This window comes from Mus musculus, chromosome 4 (genome assembly GCF_000001635.26).
Source record: "Mus musculus strain C57BL/6J chromosome 4, GRCm38.p6 C57BL/6J".
NCBI lineage: Eukaryota > Metazoa > Chordata > Mammalia > Rodentia > Muridae > Mus > Mus musculus.
Window position 1 is genome coordinate 4,806,613 of NC_000070.6, and position 15,164 is coordinate 4,821,776.

The window sequence follows — 15,164 nt, forward strand, 5'->3', positions numbered from 1 at the left end:
CAACACATATACAGCAGAGGACTGCTGGGTCTGGGTTCGTCAGAGAAGATGCACCTAACTCTCAAGAGACTGGAGGCCCCATGGAGTTTAGAGTTCTGGTTGGATGGGGCCGTGGTAGGTGGGGATATCCTCATGGAGCCAGGGGGTGGGGAGGAGGTATGGGGTGTGGAACAGTTGGACAGTGGACGAGGCAGGGGGGGGAAGGGGATAACAAATAAATAATAAAATATCTTTTAAAAAGAAAAGTGATTTTAGCCTTTATTTCTAAGTTCTTTCTAAAACAATTCTTCTTTTGCTTTCTAAAAAGTTCTGTAAAAAAGTTTTCTATAGAAGGTCTCTAAGAAGGTTCTTCTCTAAAAGATTCTGTTCTCTTCTCGTAATCTTTCTCTCTTTCTGCTCTGATGTAACAATAATAATGCCCTTACTCTCAATGTCTTACTCCCAATGCCATGCAATGCAATCTTTCCTAGTGTTTTGTACCTTTTCTAGAAAAATAGATCAAAAGTTCACTAGAAATTAAAAAATAAATTCAAATTATCAATGAAAGAAGAAGTTTACAACAGAGAATATTTACATGTACATCCACTTAGAGTAATTATCTGACTACATATCCACTATCTGTCATAAGCTCAACAGGTTCATGGAGAGTTAAAAGACCATAACTAAGTTATCATTGAAGTTTTGTATAGATAAACCTAGTCAATATTTTATCTTCTGCCCTTGTACCTGTAATAATTCATTAGTTCCCCTTTTATGAGCTTTGATTAATTATTTTACAATCTCTTGGGATGTGCTAAGTTGTAGATGCCTTCTTTCTGTCTCAGAAGCAATTAACTCATGACACTTAAAGATTGGCAGAGTTCTCCTTGCAGTTTGGACATCAGAAAGGGCTTAATAGCAGTCATATTATAAAAAAATCTTAATAATTGCTAATATAGTTTTGCTAATTATATATTTTATCTATTACATATCTTACAGTATTATCATTAAGAATTAAGAAATAATCTATTTGTCTATATAACATCACTACCAGATGGTACATCTCCATTATTCTACAGAAATCTGCTCAAAAGTGTGGACTGATTGTTTATATATATATATATATACATATATATATATATATACAGAAAAAGCATATTAATAGTAGAAATCTTTCCTAAAAATGTAATCTTCTTGGCCATGCCTGAAGAAGCAAATTCATCATAACTTTACAGTTCATGGCAGAACCATCTCAGGACGATTATTACCTGCTAGTTTATTAGCTTCTCCTAGATGGCTTCTCGCATGTACAGGAGAGCCACATCCAGATCGTAGGGGACTTATCTTCCTAAGTACCAAAGATGCTATATTTTAGGGACACTGCCTTTAGTGACTTTGAGCATAATTTCCACAAAAAAATGTCTACTGCTCATAATATGCTCAAGAGTCAAAGGATGACTGCAGTGATTTTCCAGAAAGCTTGTTGAAAACACCCAGGTCTCAGTTGAAGGCTGTTGCCATGTTCAAGACAAGGAATTGCAGGAGTGCTTGCTTTCTGCCCTTGCTGTATGGGAAAGAGTGTGTCCAGGTTGCAGCTTTATCCCTGTGCTTACCTCTACAACCATGAAAACAAAGAATAAAGCTGGAATGGAATGAGAGCCATAGGGGCATTTTCTTTTCCATGTCAATCCTAAGAACATTCCTCAAAAGAAAAGAATTAAGCTATAGATGACAGAAAAACCTGGGCTTTGAAGACTCCCCTCTGCTGACAATGCCAGGTGGAATATCACATTGGAATTTTCTAAAAAAGAGGACAAATCCCTTCCAGGAATCATATAGGCCCCCTTTCAGCCAATAGCACTAGACTCTTTGCTCTTTCCATCCTGTACAGATCTGAGTACCTTCTTCATTAAGAAATGTATTGGCCCTACAAAACTGCTTTATCTCTTACAAGATCTCACAATTGTATACTGCCAAGAGAGTGAAAGTATTTAACTGGTGGTTCTACCTAGGTCAATTCAGGAAACAGTTTTGCTAGGAAATCTCTCATGATCCTCGTTAACAGCCAAGGTTAAATATCATGTTCTATGAAGGATGCTATGATATTGATATTACTGTCTAATAGCTTCCTTTTTTTGGTTAGTGCAAAACAAAAATGTGTTTTGGGTTGTATTTCCATTAAACATCACTGTACTTTGTTATTTCCTTGCTGCCCCCTTCTGCCCCCTTTGCACGCATTCAATCCTCTAGTCTACTGTTAATTTAGGTACAGGAGTTCAGCCTCCACTTCATGGACGATGTCCCTCCTTGAAAAATTACATAGTTAGATGTGGAATGATTAGTGATCTGCCTGGCTCTGACATTCTTTCTATCCTATTTCCTGTGGCATTCTGTGAGCCACATAGAGGGATATACAGTTTCTCCCATTTAGGACTGCTCTATCGTTCTGTGAGCCACATAGAGGGATATACAGTTCTCCCATTTAGGACTGCTCTATCATTCTGTGAGCCACATAGAGGGATATACAGTTTCTCCCATTTAGGACTGCTCTATCGTTCTGTGAAGTAGCAAAGCTCCTCCTCTCCTTTCCATTTCAGATGGGTCTTTCTTTTTTTTCTTTCTTTTTTTCTTTTCCAGATACTTCATAACCAGATTGCCTGGAGCCAGCTTCTAATCACCATTTTACCAGAAGGACTTACCAGCTAGATTCTTGTATAAGTCCTGCTCTTAGATGTGAGCCCAGTTTCACAGGGTTTAGGCAGGCTTTGTTGGCCAATTTCTAGGAAGTTTTCCCGCAGCTGATGGTTCTACATTAACAACCAACAATTGCTTAGTCTAGGATTTTCCTCAGCTGCTATAATATGAACACTTTTTCACTTAAATGTAGAATGTGTAATCCCCTTTTCTATTAGATATAATGAGCTCAGAGGCTCTCCCTGAGCCTCCCACAGCTTATCATACTTCTACTTTTAAGTGTTCACCCTCCCCAGCCCAATAGCATTTGGGTGTTAAGCTACTTAATAGGAAGCTTCATGTTTGCACTCAAATTGTTCCAATTACTTGGACTGTGGCCTGGGAATGATATGGGGAATTGCTAATCACCGCTTGATAATCCTTAGGGCTTATAAGAACTTACAAACCTTGAGATAGTAAAGGATAGAACCGAAGGGAGCTGTATGGCTTTGCTTGTTCTGTAGTGTTGGTTCTACTACTTCAGAGCTTTGATGGCCTATGGTCACAAGCCACAAAAATCTCACAGTTGCTGATAATCTAGTCCAAATACATTCTTGATCTCCAGTTGAGTTATCTCCTGCCTTTCGCCTTGACTATGTAGGGATAGTAGCTGGGGTGGGTTAACCATAACAAAGATAAGCTTTCTGCTTCACAGTGGGCACCACCTTGGATATTTTATGGGAAGCAGATTTTACACTATCATTTGATACTAGAAACCCGCTTTATAAGCATGTATACCATTCTATGAGCTGTCTTCAAGATGCAGGGAGAAGTCAGGAGCTAATGCACAGATGCATGCACATTAGGCTCCAGCACCAGGACCTTAAAAAGTCATCTTGCAATCATTCCATATAATGCCACAGTTCCTCGTTCCACGACCTTCAAGTTGGTCACACATTAGTTGACTACCTTCTTGAAGGACATACTCTTCAAAGGTTAGCATCAATTGGGAGAGTATTTAAATTAATGAAGAACTTAGAGTATTGGGATCTGGAAAACAGACACGAATGGAGTCAGGATTCCATATGGTTACTTTTATCTTCAATGTTCTTGAGATATGCTTATCATTAGTTAGCAGATAGTGCTGTTACTAAATGTCTAGGAGTCAATTTTAAGTAAATGATAGATATCAATTGTTTTAAATGATGATATTAATTAATGTTTTTAGTTCATTGTAGACATTTGCCTGATATACACAAAGCATAACCTCTTTCTGTGTACATACTTATGTGTATGGAAGGGCCACAAGTAACCAGAGAGCTCCTTTAGAGATTCACCCTCAAGTCATATAACTACCTTGTGGTACACACACACACACACACACACACACACACACACACACACACCAGCTACATTTTGTAGTGAGTGCTTATTTTAGGATCGGTTAATATTTCAAAATATGGTAAAAATATCACTTTACTCTTTTAGTCACTTTATGTGGTTCCTTTAATAAGACTAGCAGAGTTAACAAAAACTTAGCACATGGCTTTGCTTATTTACTATCCTTTCCTCATCTGTCTTTTCCTCAACAGTATATTTCAGCTCTCTGAAAAGAGAGATGAGAACAATTGTCCAGGAGCTTCAGAAGGGAAGAAAATGGAGTTAAGTTGGCAAAGTTGGATAAAGACACAGTCAACTACATTTCTCCTATTCATTACTTGATGAACATCTCAGCTCCTTTTGTTTCCTGATATTGTGAGTAATGAAGCACTGGACAAGGATGAGCATACATCTCCTGTAGTAGGATCTAGAGAACCTTGGGTCTATATGCCTCAGAGTGGTAAGTGTAAACCATATGGTAGATCACTCTTTAGATCTTTACAAATGCTCCACAATGATTTTCATAGAGGCTGTACCAGTTTTGCACTTTCATCAATAGCGAGTAAATGTTTCTTTTTCCTCACATTCATGCCAGCATTAGTAAGGTCTGGGTTTTTTGTCTTAGTCATTCTGACTGGAATAATGTGAAATCTCAATGTAGTTTTAATTTTCATTCACCCTATGCAAAGATGTTGAACATTTAAAAATATTTCTTAGCCACTTGTAGTTCTTCTTTTGAGAACTATGTTTAGGTGCCTGCCTCATTTTTTTTTTTAATTAGACACTTTGTTTTCTTGGTGTTTGGGTTTGTAACTATTTGTGTACTCTAGGAACTGGCACTCTGTGCTGCTTAACCTTTGTAAACTTGACATAAATTAGAGGCGTCTTGGAAGATGAGCCTCAAATGAGGAACTTGCCTAAATCAGATTGGGTTGTGGGCCTGTTTGTGGTGCATTTTCTTGATTTTTCATCATGTCCACCAACTGTAGCCAGTGCCACTACTGGGCACATGGTCCTAGGTTGTATAAGCAAGCTGAGTAAACTATAGAAGACAAGCCAGGAAGTAGCTTTCTTCCATAGCCTTTGCTTCTGTTTTTTGCCTAGTGCTCCTGTGATGGACTTGCCTTTGTGATGGACTGTGCCCTGGGAATTATATAATGAAATAAAATTTTTGGCTTCCCAAGCTGCTTTTCGTCATGGTGCTTATCACAACAATAAAAAGCGAACTAGGATATCTTTGATCAGATGTAAAACTGGTGAAGACTTTTCTCTGAGGTACAGGCTATCTCTTAGATTATGGTATCATTTTCTGTTCAGGACTCTTTTACTCTGGTCTACTTGTAAACTATTGGTCTTAATTTCTGCAATACCAAAGTCAGAAACAAAGTCTTTGTATCTGTCAGTTGAAGCATATTTCTTACTTTCTTCTCTAATAGATTCAGCGAATTGAGTCTTTAGTTGAGATCTTTCATCCATCAACATTCAGCTTTGTGCAGGGTAAGAGATTAGTTTCATTTTAGCTATCCAGTTCCTCCAACACCATTTGCTGATGCTGTCTTTTCTCCAATGTGTATTTTTTTGTCTTTTCATAAAAAATCAGGTAGCTGTGTGATTTGGAGATTATATTTGGGTTCCTAGTTCTATTCCATTGATCAATGTTTTTACTCTGGTACTTATGTTGGTTTTATTACTCTAGCTCTGTAGTATAACTTGAGTGCAGGAATGGTGAACTCTCTAGCAGGGTTTTTTATTACTCACAGTTGTTTTAGATTTCATGACTATTTTGCATGTGCATATGAATTATAAAAGTATTTTTTCAATTTCTGTGAATAACTATATTGGAATTTTTACAGGGCTTCATTGATACTATAGATTATGTTTGCTAAAGTGATTATTTTTATGATGTTAATTCTACCAATCCATGGTCATGGGGGTGTCTTTCCATCTTCTAATGTTCTGTTCAATTTCTTTCTTAAGTGTTTTAAAGTCTTTATTGGACATATCTTTTACTTCTTTGGTTAAGTTTATTCCCTATTTTTAAGGCTAATGTAAATGAGATTGTTTCCATGTTTTTTCTGTAGGTATATTGCTTCTATGTAGGACATATATTAATATCTTTGTGTTAATTTTGTATCTTGCTACTTTCCTGAATGTGTTCAGCTTTAGGAGTTTTCTGGTCCAGTCTTTAGGGTTTTTTACATATAGAATCCTATCATCTGCAAATAAGGATTGTTTGACATCTTCCTCTCCTATTTATTGCCCTTTCATCTCTTTGCTTTATTGCTCTAGGCAAAATGTCCACACCTATATTGAATATAAGTGGAAAGAGTAGACATCCTGGTGTTTTTCATAACTTTCGTAGAGATGTTTCAAACTTTTCTCCATAGCTGTGGGCTCATTCTTCAGGACTTTTTATCATGAAGGGATGTTATATTTGGTCAAAGGTTTTTTTTTTTTTTTTTTCATGTAATGAGATGCTTATGTAGTTTCTTCTGTCCTTGAGTTTATTCATGAGGAGAATTACAACTTTTATTTAATTGAATGGAGCTAGAAACAATCATTCTAAATGAGGTAACTCAGATGCAGAAAGAAATCCTGATATTATCTCTCGAATGTGAATTCTGGCTTTGAATCATTAGATATGTGTTTAAATTGATGTGCCCATACAAGTCAGAAGACCAGAAAGGCGCTATGGAAGGATTTCAAGGAATTCAGGGGATAGAACACAGGTTCTATGAAAGGTATCAGGGAATAATGGAATGGAGAAGAGTATCTGTGATGGGTGGTTGTAGGCAGAGTAGCTGCAGGGCTATTGAGAGCAACAACTAACACTCCCATATACTTAGTATACCCGAGATATAAGATACAATTTGCAAAACACATGAAACGGAAGAAGAACGAAGACCAAAGTGTGGACACTTTGCCCCTTCTTAGAATTGGAAACAATCACCCATGGAAGGAGTTACAGAGACAAAGTTTGGAGCTGAGACAAAAGGATGGACCATCTAGAGACTGCCATATCCAGGGATCCATCCCATAATTAGCCTCCAAACGATGACACCATTGCATACACTAGCAAGCATTTGTTGCAAGGACTGTGATATAGCTGTCTCTTGTGAGACTAGGCCGGGGCCTAGCAAACACATAAGTGGATGCTCACAGTCAACTATTGGATGGATCACAGGGCCCCCAGTGGAGGAGCTCGAGAAAGTATCCAAGGAGCTAAAGAGATCTGCAACCCTGTAGGTGCAACAACATTATGAACTAACCAGTACCCCGGAGCTCTTGACTCTAGCTGCATATGTATCAAAAGATGGCCTAGTCGGCCATCACTGGAAAGAGAGGCCCATTGGACACGCAAACTTTATATGCCCCAGTACAGGGGAATGCCAGGGCCAAAAAAATGGGAGTGGGTGGGTAGGGAAGGGGGGGGGGGAGCGTATGGGGGACTTTTGGGATAGCATTCTAAATGTAATTGAGGAAAATACATAATAATAAAAAATATAAAGAAAAAAAAGAAAGTTATTATGTTAGGAAGCTTCCTAAAATAAACATACAAAAATCATTTAAGTGGTGCTACCCTGCAACATGTGGGACAATTCTTCTCCCAAACCTGTCAAACAAAAGGCCCAGTATTCTAGGTGTGGTTTACCCCTTTCTTTGTTGTTGGTGGAGTCTCATAGACTCACCCAAACTTTGCAAACTATTGCTGTTGCTAGTAGTTACCATCCCTACCACCCCAACACATCAGGATACCCATTCCAAGGCCACCCCGACACAGCAGGATACCTATTTTACCTATGAGAGATGTTTTGTTTTGGGGGGAATGGAAACTCTTGGGGTCAGACAGTGCTTCCAGAATGAATTAATGGAGGAGAGGAAACCCACTGAAAATGTAGAGCCCTTGGCTGGCACCATGGACTGAATAAATAGGAGAAAGAGAGCTGAGCACCAGGCTTTAAATCTTTGTTTCCTGATTTCAGATGCAATGTGACCATTCATCTCATGTTCTGACCATTGTGCCTTCTTCTCTGTGATGGATTTCATCCCTTCAAACTGAGGGCTCAAATAAATTTTTCCCTTACATTGCTTCTTGCTGGGCATTTAGTCATATAAATAAGAAAAACTAATATAATGTCCAAAGTCTTTATATGGCAGAGCCATGTGGCTCTGGCTTTGCTGGCTTCTCAGCAAGACAATCTATGGCTTCCTAGTCACTAGGACATATTCTTTACTCTTCATAATGACTTTTTGATCAGCTCTGACAGGTGTATGTGAAAATAAGGGGAAGAATTTTCATGGATGGTGTACTGGCTAGTTTTGTGTCAACTTGACATAGCTGGAGTTATCACAGAGAAAGGAGCTTCAGTTGAGGAAATGCCTCCGTGAGATCCAACTGTAAGGCATTTTCTCAATTAGTGACCAAGGGGGAAAGGCCCCTTGTGGGTGGGACCATCTCTGGGCTGGTAATCTTGGTTCTATAAGAGAGCAGGCTGAGCAAGCCAGGGGAAGCAAGCCAGTAATGAACATCCCTCCATGGCCTCTGCATCAGCTCCTGCTCCCTGACCTGTTTGAGTTCCAGTCCTGACTTCCTTTGGTGATGAACAACAGCATGGAAGTGTAAGCCAAATAAACCCTTTCCTCCCCAACTTGCTTCTTGGTCATGATGTTTGTTCAGGAATAGAAACCCTGACTAAGACAGATGGTGTGGTAGAGGTCAAAGCCTTACTCATGTCATTGTGCCCTGGAACCAAGGATGAACGTGGGTGTCCACATTCTGCTTTCTTGTTTCTTTAGACAAGAATATATCAAATTCACTCTCCCTGAGTGCAAGGGTCTGTACTATAATCACAGGAGGTTGTGGAAAGGAACACAATGGTCTCATCAGAGATGGATAAATGTAAACCTCATGATAATGTAGAGAATGGAGATTGTGCCAGCCCATCTTCTACATGGTGCAAAACACATATTTGAGGGAACCGAGGTTGTGTATACCCAGATTGGATGGAGTTTTTCTGAGCTGTGTGATATATAAGCTCCAGCCTCCCCCTCCAAATTTTCATCACCCCTAACCAAGAAAACTTTCTTCCCTCTCTCCACTGTCACTGATCTCTCTCTCTCGCTCTCTCGCTCTCTCCCTCTCTCCCTCTCCCTCCCCCTCACTCAAACCCTGAAAATTTTCAGTGGTTTTCAACCTTGTGCCCTTACTCAGCCTTGAATAGGCTAAATAGACCGTAAGTGTTTGCCATAGTTGGACCTTAAGGACCCAGGTGGAGTCTTCGGCCTTGCTGCAACCGCAATTTCCTACTGGAGTAGACTAGACTGCCCACTCAGCTTGCTTTGCAACATAATCTAGCTGAAACAAAGCAACATAATTCTGCTGAAAGAAGGGATGTGGTCTGTGGGCTCTCCCTATATAAATACAGTGCTGAATATTAAACTGCGAGCCTTGATCAGGAACTTTTGTCTTTGCTTCATCATTATCTCACTGCCCTGCCCCCCTCCCCCCGTCCTTTTTCATTTCCAGTCCCCCTTTCAGATAACCCAGCTCATCCAAGGCAGCTACACAACTGTATTTATGAAAATTCTATTATGATAGCATTGTATTTTTCAAGCTTCCAAAACTACCCTTACCAGTGCATAGCATCTTTGCTGAGAGTGTTTCCACTTTTAGAAGAAGTCCTGGGCTTGTGTCAGGGTTCTTCAAAGCACATTGGCAAAAGACCATGTTGGAAATGTCCAGGATTAAATTGCTTGAGCTTGTCTACTAGGGTTTGTTCTTTCTTTGCTGAAAAGACTTTCAGCTTTTAGAAGACTTGACATCTCAATGAGGTTAGTTTAAATATCTCAAGCCTACCACATTTCATGGAGATCCTTAGATACATTAATTTTAGATGTTACTGTGAGTCTGTCTTACTCCATTTTTTTCTATAACTAACATTTGTGGCTGGACAGTTTATAAAGCAAGGAGGTTATTTTGGGTTTGGAGTCTAAGAGCAAGGTGCCAGTTGCTTCAGTTCTAGTTTTGGTAATGGCCTTGTGGGGCTGCATGCATTGTGGGAAAGCAGATAGAGAGTAGCCTGTGCAAAGAAACAAAACAGGAATATACACCATTTATAACAAGCCACTCTGGTCCATATTCCAGTCCCATGAGACTGCTCACTTGGGGAGATGGAATGAATGCATTCATGAGGTCTCAGGCATTATGATTCAAATCCTTCCCAAGAGTTTTCTCCTCCCAACACTGCCACACAGAGGAAGAACTCTCAACATGAATGTAGAATAGACAAATGCACTGTAATACAACACTGACCAGGTTAGCTCTGAAATGCCATCACCTGTCCTGTGTCCATCACCAAAGACAGCATGTACTTCTGTTAATCCAAACTCTTTCAGATGTGGAGGTGAAAGTGAAAATCCATCATGTCTCCTGCCGCTGCTGATCTACATCCCTGGAGTACTTGCCATGCTGACAGGCACAAGAGAGCTTGATGCATTACTGGGTCTGAAGACCTGATACACTACACTTCCAGACAGAACTCCCCGCACCACTGAACTATGCTTCCCATACTGTTTTGTCCATTGTGTGTGTGCATGGATGCATGGATACATATGCATATGCAGGTGTGTATGTGTATCTGTGTTTGCATGTGAAGATTAGAGGACAAACAAGGTGCTATTTTCAGGTGGTGGTCACCTTTGCTTTTTATATATTTAGATCTTTTCAACAGGATCTCTTACTGTTCTGGAACTCAGGAATTAGACTATCCTGGCTGTCTAGCAAACTCTAAAAATCCACTGGTTTCTCTGCCTCTAGTTCTGCTACTCAAAGTATGTACCACCATGCCAAGTTCTTTTGAAAAAAAATGTTATATGATATATTCTGTTCATTGTTTTCTTTCATCTGCTCACTTTAAGACCCTTTCCACATTCTTATGTACTCACCTCCACACCACTTTTATCTCTTTGTTTACAAAGTAAATGAAAAGGCTAACAAGCAAACTAATTAACTAACTAACTATCTAAGTAATAATAGCATAAAAAACAAAAGAAACATACACACACACCCCATAAAAACACATCAGAAACCATAACATATAGGCAAAAGCATAGATGATATACATACTATATAACTAGTAATAAAGTATCATTGATTGATGGTTATAGAATATAAATTTATATATTATAATTACTAATTATATAGTACAATTATGTATTCAAATCTCTATAAATGATCTGTTGGTTTTGGTGATAGAAAGAGTCACTTGGTAGCCAGTTCACAAAAATTCATGAATAAAGGCAAAAAAATCAGTTTATTAGACGTTTCGAAGAAGGAATAAAGTTTTGGACTCAACAGTATAAGTATCACCAATATTATTGTGTACAATTACACTAACATGTTGTTAACTTGAACATGTTTAACAGCTGCGATCTGTTTATATGGAAAGGTACTAAAAATTACAGATTTTTATATCTCTACTTAACTATCCATACACAAACACACATTTTCCAGAATATATTTTGGCAAAATGCGCTGACTGTAGTTTCTAAACATTCAGTCCATCAAGACCTACCAGCTTTGCAAATTTGTTAATGTCTTAGTTAGGGTTTTGCTTCTGTGAACAGACATCATGAACAAAGCAACACTTATAAGGACAACCTTTAACCGGAATTGGGTTACAGGTTCAGAGGTTCAGTTCATTATCATCAAGGCAGAAGCATGACAGTGTCCAGGCAGGTATAGTGTATAAGGAGCTGAGTCTTACATCTTTATCTGAAGGCTGCTAGGAGAAGACTGGCTTCCAGAAAGCTAGGACGGTGTCTTAAAGCCCATGCCCACAAGGCCACACCTCCTAATAGTTCCACTCCCTGGGTCAAGCATATTCAAACCACCACAACTAATAACCACATCATCGTGAAGAAAAATAGATGAACTATTAGAAACATCAAAGTATAATTTGTATTTTGCCAATGTTAGGAGTTTCACCCTTGGGCAGAAGAGAAGTTGCTACCTGCAACTCCCCACAGCTCTTCCAAAAACAAGGTTATAGCCCTGTTCAAAGAAAACATTTGCGATGTTCATTTGATACAAACAGTTCCAAGAAAGACAATGTACCTTGGAGGACATCCTACAGGTCTTATTTTCTAGAACTGTGACACTTGACAGAGGAGTGGATGATAGAAAGAGAAAGGTATCGCTAGATCCCTAGAGAATTCAAATACAGTGAAGGCAGGAGACTGGAAAACACCCATGGATGAAAGGGAATTTTACTTGAGTATAAAATGTGCCTTTCAAGAAACAACAGAAACTCCTGACATTATACAACTCAGTGAAACAAAAGAACAGCCATTTTTATAGTCAAAATATGTATCAAATTATAAGCCATGCACATTGCACCAAGGCCAACCTTACACTGCATGAGATGCACAGGCTAGAAGAGATCCAAATCACTGAGGCCCTGGCAACAACACTTGTGGAGAGCTGTGCCGTGAGCAATCGCCATTATAAGGTGGCGCTGGCTTCCACTGTGCCTAACTAGTAAACAAGCCTTATGCCCAAGTGCAAGAGTAAATTCACGCCCAGTCACTGCCCATCTCGGGGTGTAGTAATGGGGTGATGGGCAAGCATCTAATCAGGTGCTGTCACGCCACATCAGGTGCTGAAACGTCATTTTCGGGTTCGGGGTCTTCCTTATGTTGAAGCAATAAAAGCTTTGCTATAGAAGGATTCGGTTGTCTGAGTGAATTCTTGCTGGCGAGATACTAGCTCGGGTGAGAAACACTGTGTTCCAGCGACTCAGAATTCTGAAGTGAACATTTATGTGGCAGATGTTTTTTCTAAGAAATACTGTATCATTTAATATTTGACTATACCCCACAAACCAACCAACCAACAAACAAACATAATGCAAACAAAAGACCAGTGATTAAAATAAGTTCAAACAAAGCAATATGGCACAAAAAGTCTACAAAAATACCATTCAGATTATTTTGTGTTGGCCATCTACTGAAGAGCATGGGGCCTCCCCTTAAGGGTAGGTAGCATACCCAATTGATCAAATCCCAGTGGAGAGAACTAATTTCTCCTTTGCAAATGGTTGTCAATTGTAGATGACTAGGAGTGAGAGGCAAGAGCCCATGTCCTTGTCCCCTTCTCTGCTCTAGAACCCATGTCTGGCTAGAACTTTTACAGTCTTTCCTGTGTTTGCTGGCACCATCTATGTGAGTTCATATGTGCATGAGTACTTCTATGTATGGGAGACATTTTTTCCTTGGAGTTATTCATCACCAAAAGATAGCATTTACATATTTCATGAATACAGAGCATCCATGATGATGCCTACCTTCATGGCTAGAGTCCACTGTACTGGAAGGTGCTCTGCATGCTACCAGAGGAGAAAAGCAACTATCAACCCGGTCCCAAACCCTAAAATCTACAATGGTGACCAGAATGCAAGGTGCAAAAGTGCAACCGTGTCACAAGTGTTATGGGATTAACACACCACTACCTCACTAGATTTAAGGCCCACATCATGAGATGGAACCCATGCCTTGCAGCACTTGCATAGCCATGGATCTTAGACTGAATCTAGGGATAAACCAAATACTACTGTTCTGCCAAAGTAACATAGCAATAGCAACACAATGACTTTTAGTGATATTCTGCTCTACACAAAGGTCAGTGTCTTAATCAACCATCATCAGAGTAACTTTATGTTGCTGAAAATGGAAATTCTGTAGAGATCAGAACTGAACACTGTGCAGAGAAGGAGAGATATTTGCACGCTCAGTCCTAGATGGAATGGCTGTATCAAAACCCTGCCCCCGACTCGCAGAGCTCAGGGAGTTATTCAGAAGATGATTTTGTGGGATTATATTGTTGTTGTTGTTGTTGTTGGGTGGATTTTATTTTATTACATATTTTTGTAACATGGATTCTGGGGATTAAATACAGGTCTTCCTTGTGAGGCAAGCACTTTAGGAATTGAGCTACCTAAGCTACCTACCCAGTACTTATTATTTATTTCTCAATTGCTGATGGGATTGCAAGCTTGTACAACCACTCTGGAAATCAGTCTGGCGGTTCCTCAGAAAATTGTACATAGTACTACCGGAGGATCCTGAAATACCTCTCCTGGGCATATACCTAGAAGATGCTCCAACTTGATGCTCCACTATGTTCATTGCAGCCTTATTTATAATAGCCAGAAGCTGGAAAGGACCCAGATGTCCCTCAACAGAGCAATGGATACAGAAAATGTGGTACATTTACACAATGGAGTATTACTCAGCTATTAAAAACAATGAATTTATGTTCTTAAGCAAATGGTTGGACCTAGAAGATATCATCCTTAGTGAGACAACCCCATCAAAAAAGAACACACATGATATGCACTCACTGATAAGTGGATATTAACCTAGAAGCTCAGAATGCCCAAGATACAATTTATAAAACATATGAAACTAAAGAAGATGGACAACAAAAGTGTGGATACTTTGATCCTTCTTAGAAGGGGGAACAGAATACCCACGGAAGGAGTTACAGAGACAAAGTTCAGGACAGAGACTGAAGGAATGACCGTCCAGAGACTGCCCCACCTGCCCCATCCCATAAACAACCACCAAACTCAGACACTATCGTAGACGCCAGCAAGAGCTTGCTGACAGGAGCCTGATATAGCTGTCTCCTGAGAGACTCTGCCATTGCCTGGCAAATACAGAAGTAAATGCTCTCACAGTCATCCATTAGATGGAGCACTGGGTCCCCAAGGAAGGAGCTAGAGAAAGGATCCAAGGAGCTGAAGGAGTTAGCAGCCCCATAGAAGGAACAACAATATGAACTAACCAGTACCCCCAGAGGTCCCTGGGACTAAACCACCAATCAAAGAAAACACATGGTAGAACTTGTGGCTCTAGTTGTATTTGTAGCAGAGGATGGCCTAGTTGGTCATCAATGGGAGGAGAGGCCCTTGGTCCTGTGAAGGCTCTATGCCCCAGTATAGGGGAATGCCAGGGCCAGAAAGTAGAAGTGGATGGGTTGGGGAAAGGGGGTGGGGGCAGATAGGGGATTTTCAGAGGGGAAACCAGGAAAGAGGATAACATTTGAAATGTAAATAAAGAAAATACCTAAT